The sequence below is a fragment of the Diabrotica virgifera genome, chromosome 3 (assembly GCF_917563875.1).
Source record: "Diabrotica virgifera virgifera chromosome 3, PGI_DIABVI_V3a".
NCBI lineage: Eukaryota > Metazoa > Arthropoda > Insecta > Coleoptera > Chrysomelidae > Diabrotica > Diabrotica virgifera.
Window position 1 is genome coordinate 100285974 of NC_065445.1, and position 16519 is coordinate 100302492.

General features: G+C 31.8%; 1 protein-coding gene across 1 annotated transcript in view; it reads right to left on the reverse strand.

Moving 5' to 3' along the window:
* LOC114342807 (dynein beta chain, ciliary) overlaps window positions 1-16519 on the reverse strand; it is a 399165-nt gene that overhangs the window by 48132 nt on the left and 334514 nt on the right. The window lies entirely within an intron of this gene.

Below are 16519 nucleotides of genomic sequence, written 5' to 3' on the forward strand. Positions count from 1 at the left end.
TATATGCCATAATATCATAACTTAAAAATAAAAATCGACCTGTTTCGGGATTTTTCCTTAAAGTCGCCGGTTTACGAAATAACGAATTTATTCCTTTCATTTGCACCATACTGTCGGTGGAAAATAGTGTCGCGCACGCTTGATTAGCGATTAAAAAACAAAGGAGTTTTGAATATTGTATTGCAAAAAACTCTTCGGGATTTCATCAATCGACGTTTAAAGAATATCTACCTACATTGGCAACATTAAAATTTTCAGTTTTTCACATAGTTTTCGAGGGTTAAAAATGGCCGATTTCGCAATTTTTCAATTTTTAATCGCTTATATGTCAAAAACTATCATTTTTAGAAAAAAGTCACTAAAGATCTTTTCTGTTTGGAATGATCCAAAAAACCTAAAAAATCTTTTTTCCGTGCAAAAAAAAATAATTTTAGGAAAAAAACAAAAAAAAAACGTTTAAAAAATTTTTGACCACCTTTTGGTCCTGGCAACATGCAAATTTGTTAAAAGGAGTCCTTTTTTAGTAAAATTGTGCAAAAAATCCGAATTAGAATATTTTTCCTAGCGGATGCGCAGTGGCTTTCTGGACTATATAGATGTAGGTAACTATAATTGGTTGGCGATTACAATAGGGAACTTGCATAAAATTTTAAATTCGAAAAAAATGTTATAAATCACAACAGAACATAATTTAAAACATGTAGGTATTAGAGATAAAAAAGTTTTGTTTGTTTTTCGTTTGTCTTCTAAAGAAGATTAAAAATTCAAATTATACCAGCAAGCCCAAAACGCGTCGTGACGTCGTCGGTCTATAGGTTTATACATTAAATAATTTTACATTAAACTATTTTAAATAATATTATTGTGGCTAATATTATTTGTATAAATATTGATGTTTATATAAATATAAATATTCTGACAACTATCAGATTTAACTAAAATGTCATGTAATGATTTGCGACATTCTTAAAATCCTATATGACGTCAAAATTAATGACGCACGAAAAGAAGGGTGTGGGATCTACACTCATACATAATAGTTTTTGTATAATGGGAGGGGAGCCCAAGCGGGGATTTTTGCAGTTACTCGAACGCGTCGGAAAATCACATGGGGAGAAACTTTGTAGCCTGTAAATGTAACCCTACCATATATGGACTCTTAATAGAGGAAATTTCGTTAAGTGGGACCCGAAAAAAAATATATCCTTAGAAAAACTCGAAATCGTCAGATGATCATAAGATAAGTACGTGCAGAACAGTGTATATCTCAAAAATCTGACGATTTGAACGTAAGAAAATGGGTGAGTCACAAAATTTCACAAAAAAAGCAACTATTTCGCTAAATGAACGTCAGATCGAAAAACTGAAAAATAGGTGTTCAATATTTTTCAAAAATCTATCGAATGTTACCAAACACGACTCCACACTGAGAGGGGTGGTGATAACTTTAAATAGGAACCCCGTGATATTTCGCAAAATGAACATCAGATCAAAAATGCGTGTTTAATATTTTTTAAAAATCCATCGAATAACATAAAACACGACGGAGGTGGGTTCTATATATTTTGCTATAAAATCTTAAATAGGAGCCCCCATTTTTTTTGGATTCCTTGCGTAAAAATAAGTAACTTTTATTTGAGACATTTTTTCGAATTATGGATAGATGGCGCTATAATCGGATAAAGCGATTGTTGAAAATGGAAAATCAAATTAGAACATGGAAAGTCCCCACTAAAATGAAAAGCTTAACTCAACTTTTTTGAAGTTATACTTCTTTAGGCGCGATGGGAGTGAATTTTACATCAAAATCCTTAGTGCCGGACGCACGCGCGTTATACGTTTGCTCTGATTGGGTGTTCAAATGACCTGTCAAAAATTATCCATTATGACGGATGTATCACAGCTGTGTTTTGATGTGGTCTATTTTTGTGGTTATGGCTGTTGTTGTGTTATAAAATTCGTGAGAAAAGAAACAAGAGACAAAAGTTAGTTAATAGTAGTTATACTGCCTTTTTAAATAGTTTTCGTATAAATTCTTGGACTTATTAACATAGAAAAGATGCCAGGTGTGGAATCCCATCAAACAGAGAAGTGGAGTTTTATTCTGTGACTGCCGTTTTCAATCACAAAATTACTGATAAAAACCGATTATCTCGAAGGCGTAGAGATCTGTAGATAACATCAATCAAGCGGAACGATCTCATACAAAAACTAAAGAATGAATCAGAGTCGAGTATATTTTATTGCTGGTAAGTGTTTTAAAAATAGTTATCTTATGCTTTTTCAAGTGGATATAACAATTAAAAAATAAATAATGAAGAATGTTGGCAAATTTGTATAGAAATGACAAGTTTTTTAGTGATTTAAACAATTTTAAAAACAGACATCTTCTTTCCATTATAACATATAAGCCATTAAAATAATATATTAGTGTTTTTTAGTAAATGTATTATTTATTATAATTTTTGTGTCTTTGGATTTGTCTTCCTTGGGCGTAAAATAGTAAAATATCTATTTTTATATTTCACTTGTCGCCGTGATGTGTAATTATGTATATCCGAAACGTCAATAACAGGCGCCTTGATAGCCTGGTTGGTAGAGCATTGGACCAGAGATCGAGAGATCGCTAGATCGCGGGTTCAAATCCCGGACGTTTCAATTTTTTTTTAATTTCTGGCATTGTTAAGTTTTGGTTAATTTTTGGTAATTATTGTTAATTTTTTGTATTGTAACTGTTAAGTATATTTATTTCGTTGAAATTATATACTAGAAGTATAACTTCTTACGTGCGTACAAAGTACACACACATTCTTTCTTTGGTTTTAGGACCTAATCTTTACAACCCAATAAGTCCACATCACGCTCAAGAAATTGCAAATTTATCATACTTGCCTCCCCTACTATAAGGAAAATATAGTTAAATATGCATATAACTACAGTTTAATCAGGGATAGCTACCTACTTAAGGGGAAAGGCGCAAAATGTCGCCTGTCAAAATTTTCAATGTGTTTTAAATGTATTCATTTTTTTCGAATCCTGAGAAAACTAATAAGTATTTTTGAAAATTTTTAACTCAGAATGTAATATGTATTACGCTATTATCGGTATGTTTATTTTAATAAGTTACAGGGGTGAAAATAAAAAAGAAAATTTAGTGTGATTTTTAATTGCAAATATTTCATTCAAAAGAATCTTTTTATTTATTCTAAGGTACTTTCGGTCCTCGGTAATAAAGTATTATTTCATTCTGCGTTTAAATTTTCCAAAAATATTTATTGGTTTTCTTATGATTCGAAAAAAAATGAATACATTTAAAATACATTGAAAATTTTGACAGGCGACATTTTGCGCCTTTCCCCTTACGTTTTTTAATATCCCAATCGATTTAAAATCTGTAAATAACAAATAAGGTCTTAATGACCTTTTAAAGATAAAGTGTTTTCAATTGGAAACAGAACCGCAGTATGCATTTCGAACTCATTAGATCTCATCAGCTACGGAGTACGGATATCTGAATGCAACGAATGCAACCAAAAGCCAACGAACGTCTCCAGAAAGCTTCCTACTCAAGTAGTAATCGTACGATGGCGCCATCTACTATGATGGCTGGAACGAAGTAATTGTTTCCTATTCTGTGGTAAAATGATAAATTAACCGTTATTTTTAAAATTATTTATACAAAAACTGCTTTTCTATATGAGAAATAAGCCACAATTTAACTAAAAAATACGTCGCTGTTAATGAATATTAATATTTTGTGTTTTGAGAACGACGTCCGATGTGGTCCTCGAATCGAAACGTTAATAAATCATTTTTTTAGTTAAATTGTGGCTAATTTCCCATTTAGAATAGTTAATTACAAAAATGCCACAAAAAATAGCTTCAAAACAATCAGTGCCGGATTTAGGGTACTTGCGGCCCTAGGCCAAATCACCCCGAGCGGCCCCCGAGAACTTCACGATTATGTAATTAAGTCATAAAGCACATTTCATATTAATACATAACGTTTATTTTAAGTTTGATTTTTAAAATTGGTACAACATGCAAAGCATAACATAAATGAATAGAAATGCCACTATAATGTTCTATTTGAATGCGGTATATATTTTTTTGTGACTTTAGCACTTAGCTATTTAGCCAGATACAACTTGATAATAATTAATACTAATACAAAAAAAAAACTATTAAACCTAATACAAATTATTAAAAAGAAAAACATATTCTAATTTACTTAATACTAAATAAAAAAGTGTCTATCTGTACCTACTATTGCAAACAGGTCATAATAGTCAAAAGAAAAAAAAAACCTCTTAAAAATTCCTACAAGACATTACTATAAATAGGGAAAAGGAGGAAAAATAAACAATTAGGTAAAAAAGAGGTTAACGAGATTGGATAAGATTGATTACAGACATAAATTTGTACTATGTATAAATTTGATTAGACAATCATATACTCTTTTGTCATTAGTCGCCAATAGGTTATTTATTTGGTACGGAGGAAATATTTGCAGCGTTTGCAAGCTGCTTAAAAGAGTTCCTGAATGCTGAATATATTTGAAACAGTTAAAAAAGATATGATTAAGATCTCCTTGTTCTTGACATGTTTCACATAAGTCTGAATTGTAAATTTTGATTTTAGCAAGATGAGTAGGATAACAAGCATGACCAAATCTCAATCTTATTAAGGTCGTTATATATTTACGGATGTTATTAAATTTCTTAAACCATCTCGAATTTGGAATTTGTGGTTGTATATAAACATATTGTGTTGTTGAGTGGTTACAAAAAGTTTGCCAATAAGTTTTCCAACGATCTATTTGATTTCTTTTAGAGATACAAAAAGTGTCAGGAATACAAATTCTCTCCTCTGGTACAATTTCAGCTGAAGAGGTTATTGCAGCTTTAGCTAAAGAATCAACATGCTTATTATATTTTATACCAACATGAGCTTTTACCCAAATAAAATTAGTAGTTTTATTGTTATTTTTAAGCTTGACAAGCATGTTCTTAATTTGGTAAATGAAAGTATTAGAATTATAATTGGGTAACTTTGAACTTTTGAGAGATAATAAAACTGACAATGAATCGGATATTATTAACACTGAATTATTGTTTAAACTATCGAAATATATCAAGGATTCAAGAATTGCAATTGCTACTGCACTAAAAATTGAGCAATTAGAAGGTAATTTGAACATTTTTTCTGTTGACTTAGATGGAATGTAGAAAGCACATCCGGTCCCTTCCGATATTTTGGATGCATCTGTATAGATTACAGTTGCTTTAGGCCATTTGTCTATACAGGAATTCACGATGCATGAATCGAATAATGAACTATTATAATATGTCGGTATATGTATATCAGGTTCATAAAAAATGCGAAATAGTCGTTAGTATCAAGGTTATTGATATTGTTGATATACTTATTGTTGCACATGGTTCTAAAGGATGTACACAGGGTTGGTGTATTTTTATGAGTCCAGTAACTGTTTGTTAGATCATCTGTGTTTAGTGAGCTTATGCTAGAATACAAGGGATTATTGATACATGCAATTTTCACAACAAATTTTTCACTCAGATAGTCTCTTCTAAAATTCAAGGGAGGTTCTAAAGCTTCAACATGCAATGGAGTAGACTTCATTGCTCCCATACAGGTACGTAGAACAGTACGTTGAAATACATCAATTTTATTTAAAATTTGTTTACTTGCTGATCCATAAATTATACATCCATAGTCCAGAATAGATCTGATGTAAGATTTGTAAAATAGTAAAGCTGTTTCTACATCAGCTCCCCACCAAGTTTTAGAAATGGATTTTAAAAAGTTTAGACCTTTATTGCTTTTGTCAAGCATATACTCGATGTGTAATTTCCAAGTTAGCTTTTGATCTAGAAACATGCCTAGATACTTTATTGACTTGCAGAAATTTAAAGTTTGGCCATTTAATAAAATAGTATTTGTGTTAGGAATATTATGTTGTGAAAAAATACACACATTAGATTTACTAGTGGATAAATTAAAACCATTTTCACAAAACCATTTTGAGAAATGTTCATGTAATTTTCTTAAGATTGTAAGGGAGGGTTCATATTTTGTCCTTTCTGTATATATGAGGAAGTCATCCGCATATTGGATTGTTTTGTAAGTAATATTTGGTGCATTAAGGCTATGAAAATCAGCCGTATACAGATTAAAAAGAAAAGGGCTTGCTTAAGACTGATCCCTGAGGTAATCCCCAACTATTATAACGTGGTCCAACAAGTTCATTTTTATGGTTTCTAACGTATAGGCGTCTATCAGTGTAGAAATTAAGAATAGTTTGTGCTAGTTTTATGGGTATTTGAAACTGATTGATCATTTTGTCTTTTAATCGAGGTAAACACACACTGTCATAAGCGCCTTCTATATCTAGTGATAAAGTAGGCAAATAATTGTTTCTAGAAAAATTACCCTGTATGTCCTCTACAAGTGTAGCTAGAGCATCTAAAGCTCCACATCCTCGTCTGTATCCAAATTGATTGTTTGGTAGTAACTTTTTAGTATGGACCCACCATTCTAGTCTGTTTTTTAACATACGTTCCAAAGTTTTAAATACACACGAAAAAAGAGAAATGGGTCGATAAGACTCGGCTGAATTTGGATCTTTTGTAGGCTTTAGAATCGGAATAACAATTATGTCTTTAAAAATATATACGTCAGAATTGTCTTGAACTATACGATTAAAAAGGTCCAATAGAAAATGTTTTGCTACTTCTGGAAGATTTAAAAGCATGGAGTATTTGATTTGATCGTATCCTGGACTATTATCTTTACGATTATTTATAGCGAAAATTAGTTCATTGTAAGTGAAAGGTTTTAAGAGAAAATGATTTTTATCAGCTGGGGTTGATGCTATGGAGCTGGGAATTATTTCAGGATTCGCAGTTGGGGGTGCAACTTTAATAAGAAAGTCATCCATCCATTTCTGATCTAAAGATTTTATGTTTGATACCGGTTTTCTGTAAAGTTTTTTAGCTTGATTCCAAAGAGTTGTAGCTGATGTATTTTTATTGAGCGAAGAGACCCATTCAATCCAATGCTTTTTGGCTATACTTTTTAATGTTTTTTTTGGTTCTAGCTGCGATCTCTTGATATTGAACATAATTTTCAAAATTACTTTTTTCTTGTAATTGATTAGAGCCAATTTTCGTTGTTTGATAATATTGTCACAATCAATATTCTACCAAGGAGGTGGGTGCCTTTTACATTTATAAGGTTTATATTGGGGTATAACTGCTCCCGCAGCCGTATTTATATTATTTATGAAGAAAGAGTACTTATCAATCAGATTATCCGAGTGAAAATTGTTTGTATCGTGTAACTTTTGAATAGTAGATGTATATAACGCCCAATTGGCTTTTTTATTATTCCATTTATTTTTAGGAGATATTTCATTTTCATTAATTGCAAAAAGAAGTTCTATATATATGACAAAGTGATGTGATCCTAGAGTGTCAGGAATGACATTCCAAGATGTCTTGTTAACCAATTCAGGTGAACAAAAAGTTACATCGACAGCCGAATCTTGTTGATCAGGACGTCTCAAAATTGTAGGTTCGTCATTATTTAAAACTGTTAAATTTAAATCATCTGCGACATTTATAAGTTGTGACCCTATGGTATCATTATTATGACAACCCCATGTAGAGTGGTGTGCATTAAAGTCACCACATATAATTAAAGGACTCTCAAATTGTTCAAAAAATTTAGTCCAATCGTCATATTTTGTTTGTATTTTTGGAGGTTTATAAATAGATAAAAAAGTTAACAATAAAGTTCCATATTTAACTTGGATAGCACACACTAAAATATTTTCATTGTAATTTATATTGATCTTATGTTCAACAAAACGAAGAGATTTGTGTACCAAAATTGCCACACCAGCGTAGTCATCGTTTCTGTCATTGCGGACTATATTGTAACCACTAAAACTATATTTTTGATTTCTTTTGAACCAAGTTTCACTTATAATAGCAATGTCAATATTTTTATCATAAAGAAATTGTACCAGACTATTTTTGTTAGCTATAGCAGAACGTGCATTCCATTGCATTATATTTAAATTGCGTGTTTTGAGCATTTTATTGGTTTTTCAAAGTATCCTCCAATACCTGTTCTATGCTACTTGTAATTAATTTAATATCAATAGGTTGTCTATTGTTACTTGAAAGAATTTTATTTAAAAAGTCCACGATAAAAATGGATAAGTTGCTAGCTATACTACTCTTCTTGGTTTCCAAACAAGCGTAGTTTGGTTTATTTGAATTTATCGGCAAAGGTTGTGAAGGTCCAAAGGAGAATGGAAATAATGGTTCGTGGATAGGTGACTGGATAGTGGGAGAGTTTGATTTTCTCTTCTTTTTCATTGGAGGGCTAAAGCTTACAGGATTGGGTTGGGAAAGGAAATTATTTTGATTGCAATTGTTATTTTTAGGGATTTGATTAGGTTGTGATAATGACATACGATGGTTGTTAGGAAGAACTGGAAAATTTTGGTCATAATTTGTTAGCGGTGAAAAAGAGTTGTGACTTACTAGACTGGATAAGGAGTTTTCAGAAATTTCTTTAGCTTCTTTAAAGGAGGTTTTTTGCTGTATCATTATATTTTTAATTTTTTTTATTATCGCAAGAGGGACACTTTTTTGAGACAGAAACATGATCTTTGCTTTTACAGTGTATACAAAAAGTTAAATTTTTATCACAATTGTGTTTATCATCTTTAATTTCTCCACAATTGATACACTTTTCTTCAGTACTGTTACACTGCTTAGATACATGCCCATATCTAAAACATTTGAAGCATTGGGTCACTCTTCCTACAAATTGTTCGACAGGAAAAAAGACTCGATTAAAAGCTACTCGATCAGGTAAAATATTCCCCTCAAAAGTAATAACAATAGTTTTTTTTGATACAAATTCAAATGTTCTGTCTTCTTTTTGGACTTTTCTATTTAATCTGTAGATATTAGTGACACGTGAGTGTGATTCTATATTTTCCATAAGATAGTTGATATCGTAACGAGTATCAACATCTCTTACTAACCCTTTAATTTCAAGTAAGTGATTTGGAATAAATGCTTTTAAATTTTCTGACTTTAGGAGGGGATGTTTAACTAAATTATTTGCTTCTAATAATGATTTGAATAAAACCTCAATCCGGTTTCGGCCTATACTCTTAATTTCCAAAATGTTATTAAGTTTAAATTTTTTAAAAAGGATATGGGCAACTGTCATTGCATGCAATTTTCCTACATTATTTTCAGTACTTTCTATGTGTACCCAAATATTTTGTACATTGTACTTATCTGAAAGAATATTGAAAGTTTTTGGTTCCAACTGCTTTGTTTTCTGGAGGTTACTATCACTTGGATTATTACTAGAAAAATTGGATTTAGAAAAAACAAAACAACAACACTTGCTATCGATCATTTTACAGGCAGTATTTTGGAAGGATTTGAAAACTTTCTTGATACCCTTGCCTCGTTCCTTGATCTTACTAAAGCTTTTGATTGTGTCACTCATAGTATTCTTCTTAAAAAATTACATGCCTATAATTTTCATCCTATGTCTATTCAATTGATTGAGTCTTATCTATCAGATAGATTTCAATATGTGTTTTTTAACCAGCTCAAATCTGATAAAAAACCTTTGATGTATGGAGTGCCCCAAGGGTCAGTTCTAGGTCCAATATTATTTCTCATTTATATAAATGACTTGGGATTTTCACAAGAGGGCCCGGTAAGCACAGTCCTATTTGCTGATGATACTACATATGCTATCAAAGTTACCACCCTTCCCAAATCAGTGATATTGATCTTGAGACCACAGAGAGCAATTTGTTCCAATGGTTTTTGGCAAATCGTCTCTCTCTCAATAACTCAAAATCACAAACAGTGAACTTTACCCTAAGACATAACACCATTACACATCCCATTTTAACAGATTGTTCACAGGAAGCTAAATTTCTTGGTGTTTATCTTGATCAGGGACTCACTTAGAACGGCACATACTGAAACTTTCCCAAAAGCTCTCAAGCCAACTCTTTTTATTTAGAAACCTATCTAAGGTTACCTCCCTTCAAACCCTTCTTACATCATATCACAGCAACTTTCACTCACGACTAACTTACGCAATCCTTTCCTGGGGACACTCTTGCCATATAGATAAGGTGTTTGGTCAGCAGAGAAAGTGTATTCGCATAATCACAGGTCAGGGTTATCGGGACGATTGTAGGCAGTCTTTCAGAAACCTGAGGATTCTCACACTACCTTCTGTGTACATTATGCAGTGCCTGTTGTATGTTCATCAAAATGTAGATCTGTATAAAACACAACAGCATACTTATCAGACTAGAAATCATGATGCCCTTGTACCAGACTTCAGTCGACTTGAGAGGACCAGAAATGGAACCAGATACCTAGCATTGAAATTTTATAACTGTATACCAATATCTATTAAAAGTCTTGATTTTAACCAATTTAAGAGACAAATTAAAAATTATCTTCTGATGGGTGCTTTCTACACATTTGAGGAGTACTTCAGATCTAAATTTTGTTTTGTCCTGTAATTTAATTAGTGTTTAGTTTTTAAATTTTAGTAATAGGTTTTTTTTACTGAAGTACTGTCAACTTTTAATGTAATTTTAGACAATTTTAATTATTGCTGACCTGTAAAAGTACATTTGTACATTATTACCAATAAATACTCTACTCTACTCTACTCTACATTACTATTGTCTGTTTTTTAACCAAGAGGAGTGATTCAAATTTACCGCGCCGTAATGCTTGTTTCTAATTGGTCCAACCGCAGGCAAGTTTACCCCACTGTTATTAAATTTTGACACTAATGACATTTATGAAATTTTGGCACTTCTGTCATTTTATAGGTTAATTAAGTATATCGGCGATTTTTTGTATTTTCTGCATTATTCCTTTAATTTTTAGATTTTTAGTCTACTTTTATATAAAAACAGTTGTTTTCAGAACTCTTTAGCGATGTGTTAGTATAATATAATATGTATGGATTATCATCGAAAGATGATATGATCAACGAAAAAAGAAGATGAATTTGGTGACTTTTTTAGTAACTTTCTTGGGTGTGAATCTGTCTTTTTAGTTTACTCCTCTTGGTAAAAAAATCAACTATAGTAACACTTGAAATTAAAATACTGTTATCCATATCAGCATCTGTCGTCACAAAAGACGTCGGTTGTGTAGTTGTGTCCCCCATCGGGGACCGATGTTTATTAGTTGTCAGAATACACTTGTCTTCTTAATTGACTTTTCACTAAAATTTTAAAGTTTACCTATATAAATAGATATACAATTTTATTCACTGACCAAAACTGTTACTTTTTCAACCCGTATGAAAGTTTAAATAGTACTTTTTGGGCTAAAAATGTTAATTTTTACTAGGAGTAGATTTTACTTCGTACTATCAGTTTGAAGTTTTTGAATACGGTATATAAATAGGTTGAAATTTTATATTCACTAATTAAATAATCTTGGTTTACAAATTTGGCTAAAACCCCAAAACAGCTCAAACAAAAATTTCTATATTTATAGAAATTTCTAAAAAGAAAATGTATAGAAAGATTTCTATATTTATGGAAGCTTTGAGATTTGGTTTTTCGTAGGATGCTGAAGATCTCTTGGACATAGCATGTGACCAACAACGAGGTCGAGGTGCTGAGAAGAATGGGGACTTAGAGAGAACTCCTAAATATTGTAAAAAAAAAACAGAAAATCGAGTTAACTAGGACATATTTACAGAGAAGAAAAATATAACTGTTTACGACGCATAGTAGAAGGGAAAGTGGAAGGAAGAAGAGGTTCAGGAAGAAAAAAATGCTCTTGCCTGAAGAACGTTAGAGACTGGACAGGCATGGACACACATTCAATACTAAGAACCGCTCAAGATAGAGAGAAATTTGCTGTAGTTATAGCCAACCTTCAGTAATGGAGAGGGCATCTTAAGAAGAAGATAGAAAATATTATATGTATAATTCAAAATGTTAGCAAACAGCAGTTATTTGTAAAATTATTAATATTGCTAAAATTATTATATTATAAATTACTAATTAAACATCTAAAATCTAAAAAAAATAACAACAAAAACAACAACAGCATCATGAGAAAAACCAAATGCAAAATATACAAAACCCTGATAAAACCGGTCCTTATATATGGATCAGAAACATGGACACTGTCGAAAAGCGATGAGAACTTATTAGGTACGTTTGAACGAAAAATCCTTAGACACGTATATAAGGGGGTGAAAGAAAATGACGTATGGCGCAGGAAGATATAATTTTGAACTATATACAGCATACACATCAATTGAGAATATAAGAAAATCAAAAGAAGGAAAGGGGAAGAGAACGGTATTTTCAGATGAATGTGTAAATGTAAAGACCAAGGAAGGAAAGGGGAAGCGAATAGTTTCTGCGTTAAAGCCAAAACCAAATTTAGTTGACGTAGAACAGATAGGACAGTATTCTCCTGAAAGCAATGACGCCAACAGTTTTCTGACACTAGAGGAGAAACGTGGGTTCAATGTTTAATGTGCAATCTCTGGGCAGTGTTCCGGAGCTGAAAAAGACTCTTTTGCGATTTTTGCAGATAATTGTATTTTATTTTTTTCACGGATATGTTTATTATTCTTTAAGCATAAATTGTTGGCTAGGTTATTTCATATTTTTGTTAAAAAAAAATGTAAGTTTTTGAGTGTGGCCCATATTTCAGACAGCCTGGCCTGGTTAGAAAAATATGCCCCGCACGTCATATTATTATCCGTAAAATAAATAAACTGTATTATAAAAAAATACATAGCAGTTGTTTTTCTAAGGTCTTATAGCATGTATAAATGACATGACATTGTTATAAAAATATAATAAGCATTTTTCAATAGAAAAACAAATGGGGGGCCCATATTCGGACCAGTTCCTCTAATGTTTACTTAAGTTGATTATGAAACCGGGTGTAAACCTTTTTACTTTAACATATTTTAAAAAAGCATAACATAAACTAAAAAAAAAAGGTTTTAGAAAAATATGTACAGTGTGACCCATGTAGATTGGAAACACCTCTATAAAATTTGAAGTTGTTAACCGATTTTAACCAAATTTTTTTTAATGTCATGTAATAAAATATATATTGCGGGGACAAAATATGAAATATTTAGTTAAATTTTCAGGACATTCTACGATCTTTTTCTTCGTCGAAAATTGAGAATTTGTATTAGCGATTTTTTTATTAAAAAAAATTCTACGCCACTGGATTTAGAGTGGCTTCAAATAGCTATGACAAAAATTTCATTTTAAATTTATTTTAAACATTTTTTGTCTAGTAGTGGTTTATTATTAAAATTATTTAAAAAATAATTAGTTTTATGGTTATCTGTTGATACAGGGTGTTCTTTTTTGACTCGTAGCTTAGTGAGTTTTAAAATTTTAAGTTGTCATAACTTCGTTATTAATAAATATATTTTTAATGAAATGTTTGTCATAGCTATTTGAAGCCACTCTAAATCCAGTGGCGTAGAAATTTTTTTAATAAAAAAATCGCTAATACAAATTCTCCATTTTCGACGAAGAAAAAGTATCCTAGAATGCCCTGAAAATTTAACTAAATATTTCATATTTTGTCCCGCAATAGACCTTTCAGTGGCGAAGCGCGACTTTTTCTAAAGTGTTACCAAAACTAGATGTAAAAAAATCTTATTGAAAAATAGTTATTTATGAAACAGTTCGTGAAGTATGTTTTTTGCGAACGCACGCGATATTTAGAGCACGAGCGACAACGGAGCGAGTGCTATACCTCGCGTAAGTTCGCAAAAAGTACTTCACGCACAGTTTCATACAATATTTTATCTACGATAAACAAATAAAAAAACTGTAACTCTTCGTCACTGGAATTCATTTCTATTCTACAATTTTTAGAACTTTGACATTTAAAAATCCTAACTACTTTTAAACCACAAAACTGTCAAAAATTTTGTTGTAAGTTAGGGTGACCAGATCATAAACTTGAAAAAACGAGACACATCCAAGGAGCAGTAGCGTAGAATTTTTCTCTGGGGACTGGGGTTGGCGTATTCTTTTGTTTTGTTTGTGAAAGACAAGTTACATTTTCCTACTTTTTTTATATATTTTTCATATGCCCTGGGGGAAAGGGGGTTTAACCCCCAAGTCCCCTCTCCGGGTACGCCACTGCCAAGGAGGGTTTGGGGCGATATTCAAACAGGCAGGATGAAACATGGTCTTTTAGCTAATTTGGGACCTACAAATCCTTTTCAATTTACCTTTGAATATGTAATTTACGTACGATCAAGACTGCGAAACAAAGTAAAAAACTCAGCCAGAATATCATGGATTAACAATCCGTCAGAACAAAACAGTTGTTAACTGAACAGTAAATAAAGCAATTTTACAAAAAACTCAGAGCAACAAAAAATAAGCCCAGCATTAAATCAAGCAAAACAAGAGGACTATAAAACCAGAAAGGAGAAACCGTATTTGAAGAGAAACAGATCAGCAAAATATGGGAAGAATATTACGAAAAAATGCTATTCACTATGAAGATGGAAGCACACTGCGATGAAGAAATAAAACCGTAGAAGATAACGACGAAGTCGAAATTTTCACAGCAGAAGAAGTACAAAAACAAATATTAAAAACCCAGGAAACGGAAAAGTAGCAGGAGAAGATGAAAAAGTAGTGGAATTAAAAAATACGGAGGAAAGAATTACATAAAGAAATAAACCAACTAATACAACAAATTATGGACAAAACTGACTACCAGACGATTGGAACACAGGTATTATAGTACCTATAATATATGAAAAAAAGGAGATCGGGAGGAGTGCCAGAATTAAAGAGCAATAACTTTATTAAACACCACATATAACATTCTAGCAAACATACTAAACATGAGACTTAAATAATGCGCTGAACGAATATTAGGAGAATACCAGAATGGAGTCAGACCAAGGAGGTCGATGATTAATTTTACACATACAGTGAAACAAATAATTCAAAAATCTAGAGAATACAACAGAGAAATTCCCCGAATATTCATAGATTTTAAAAGCGCTTTTGATATAATCAATCGGACGAAAATGATGGAGGAGATAGAGAATGTTGGAATCCCAGAAATATTAAGTCAAATTATGCTAACAGTAAGCCTAAAGAACACCAAAGCAAGGATCAGTTTCAACGAACAACTTCTAAGGAGATAAATGTAAATAAATGAGTGAAATAAGGTGACTCTGTCTCCCCGACACTATTATTTAATCTGATATTGAAAGTAATCATAAGGAGGACAAACTTGTATCCACCTTTAGCTACTTTGGAGTAACAATATGGAAAACCGGAAAAGAGAGAACAGAGGAAAGAATTCTGAAAGGCAGAAAAACATATGGAATGATTAGAAATCTGTTGAGAATCAAGACAAGTGTAATATGAAATAATATAATACCTTAATAAGACCTGTTGATACATAAGGGTTGGAAACAACGACGATTAATAAGAAAGAGGAACATAACATTCCGAAATTTGAACGAACAATATAATGAGAACAATACTGGACCACAATGTAATAAGAGAGGGAGAAATAATAATAAAAACAAATGCCGAAATTGAAGAAACAATTGAAATTGAAGAAAAAGTACGAGACATTTAGGCGTCCCGAGAGACTTCTTCGGGACACCGGGACAAATCGTTAAAAACGGGAAAATATCGTTTTTTTCGCGACGTTCGGCTACTCTATTGTAAGTCATTGCTCATATTGTCATAAATATGACAACGCGAAAGTTAAGGATACTTGATTATATGAAAGTGTGCCAAAAAACCCATTGAAAGTGTGCGAAAAAGTAAATCCCATTTAAAATACATTGTTACTTTACGCACACTTTAAACCCTTCACGCACTGCTGTCTATAATGACATTTTTCACAAACTAAAAACTTATACATAATATGACATAAAAAGTAGATAACAATTATTTTGAACCTCCCAAATTCGCATGTAATCTTCGCATTTATTCACATCATGCCCCGCTAACTCTAATAAAAAAACATGTAATCGTATTTATTTTCCTTCCGTTTAGTCAGAGGCGCTGATGTCGGCATTGTGATTGGTGGAACATGACTTTTGACAAATCCTGCGCTATCTGTGAATCTGTAATCTGTGTTCGTGTTCGTTCGTTCGTTGTCGTTCACTTATTTTATATGGTCGGTTATGTGATGTGTTTGGTTTGGTGTTTGTGTTTAGTTTGTGTCACCATAAAAAGCTGATATTCAGTCGTGTTTTTTGATATCTTTGTTATTTCATAATCGAGTACCTTTTTAAAGGTAAGTTTTTCTGATTGTAGTACTGTTTATCCAACAGTTTTAAAATACACATTTTATTTCGCGTTTTGTTGTTGGGTCTAATGGCCGATCAGCTGTTGTGTGCAGCCGATAAATTCAACAAGTAAACA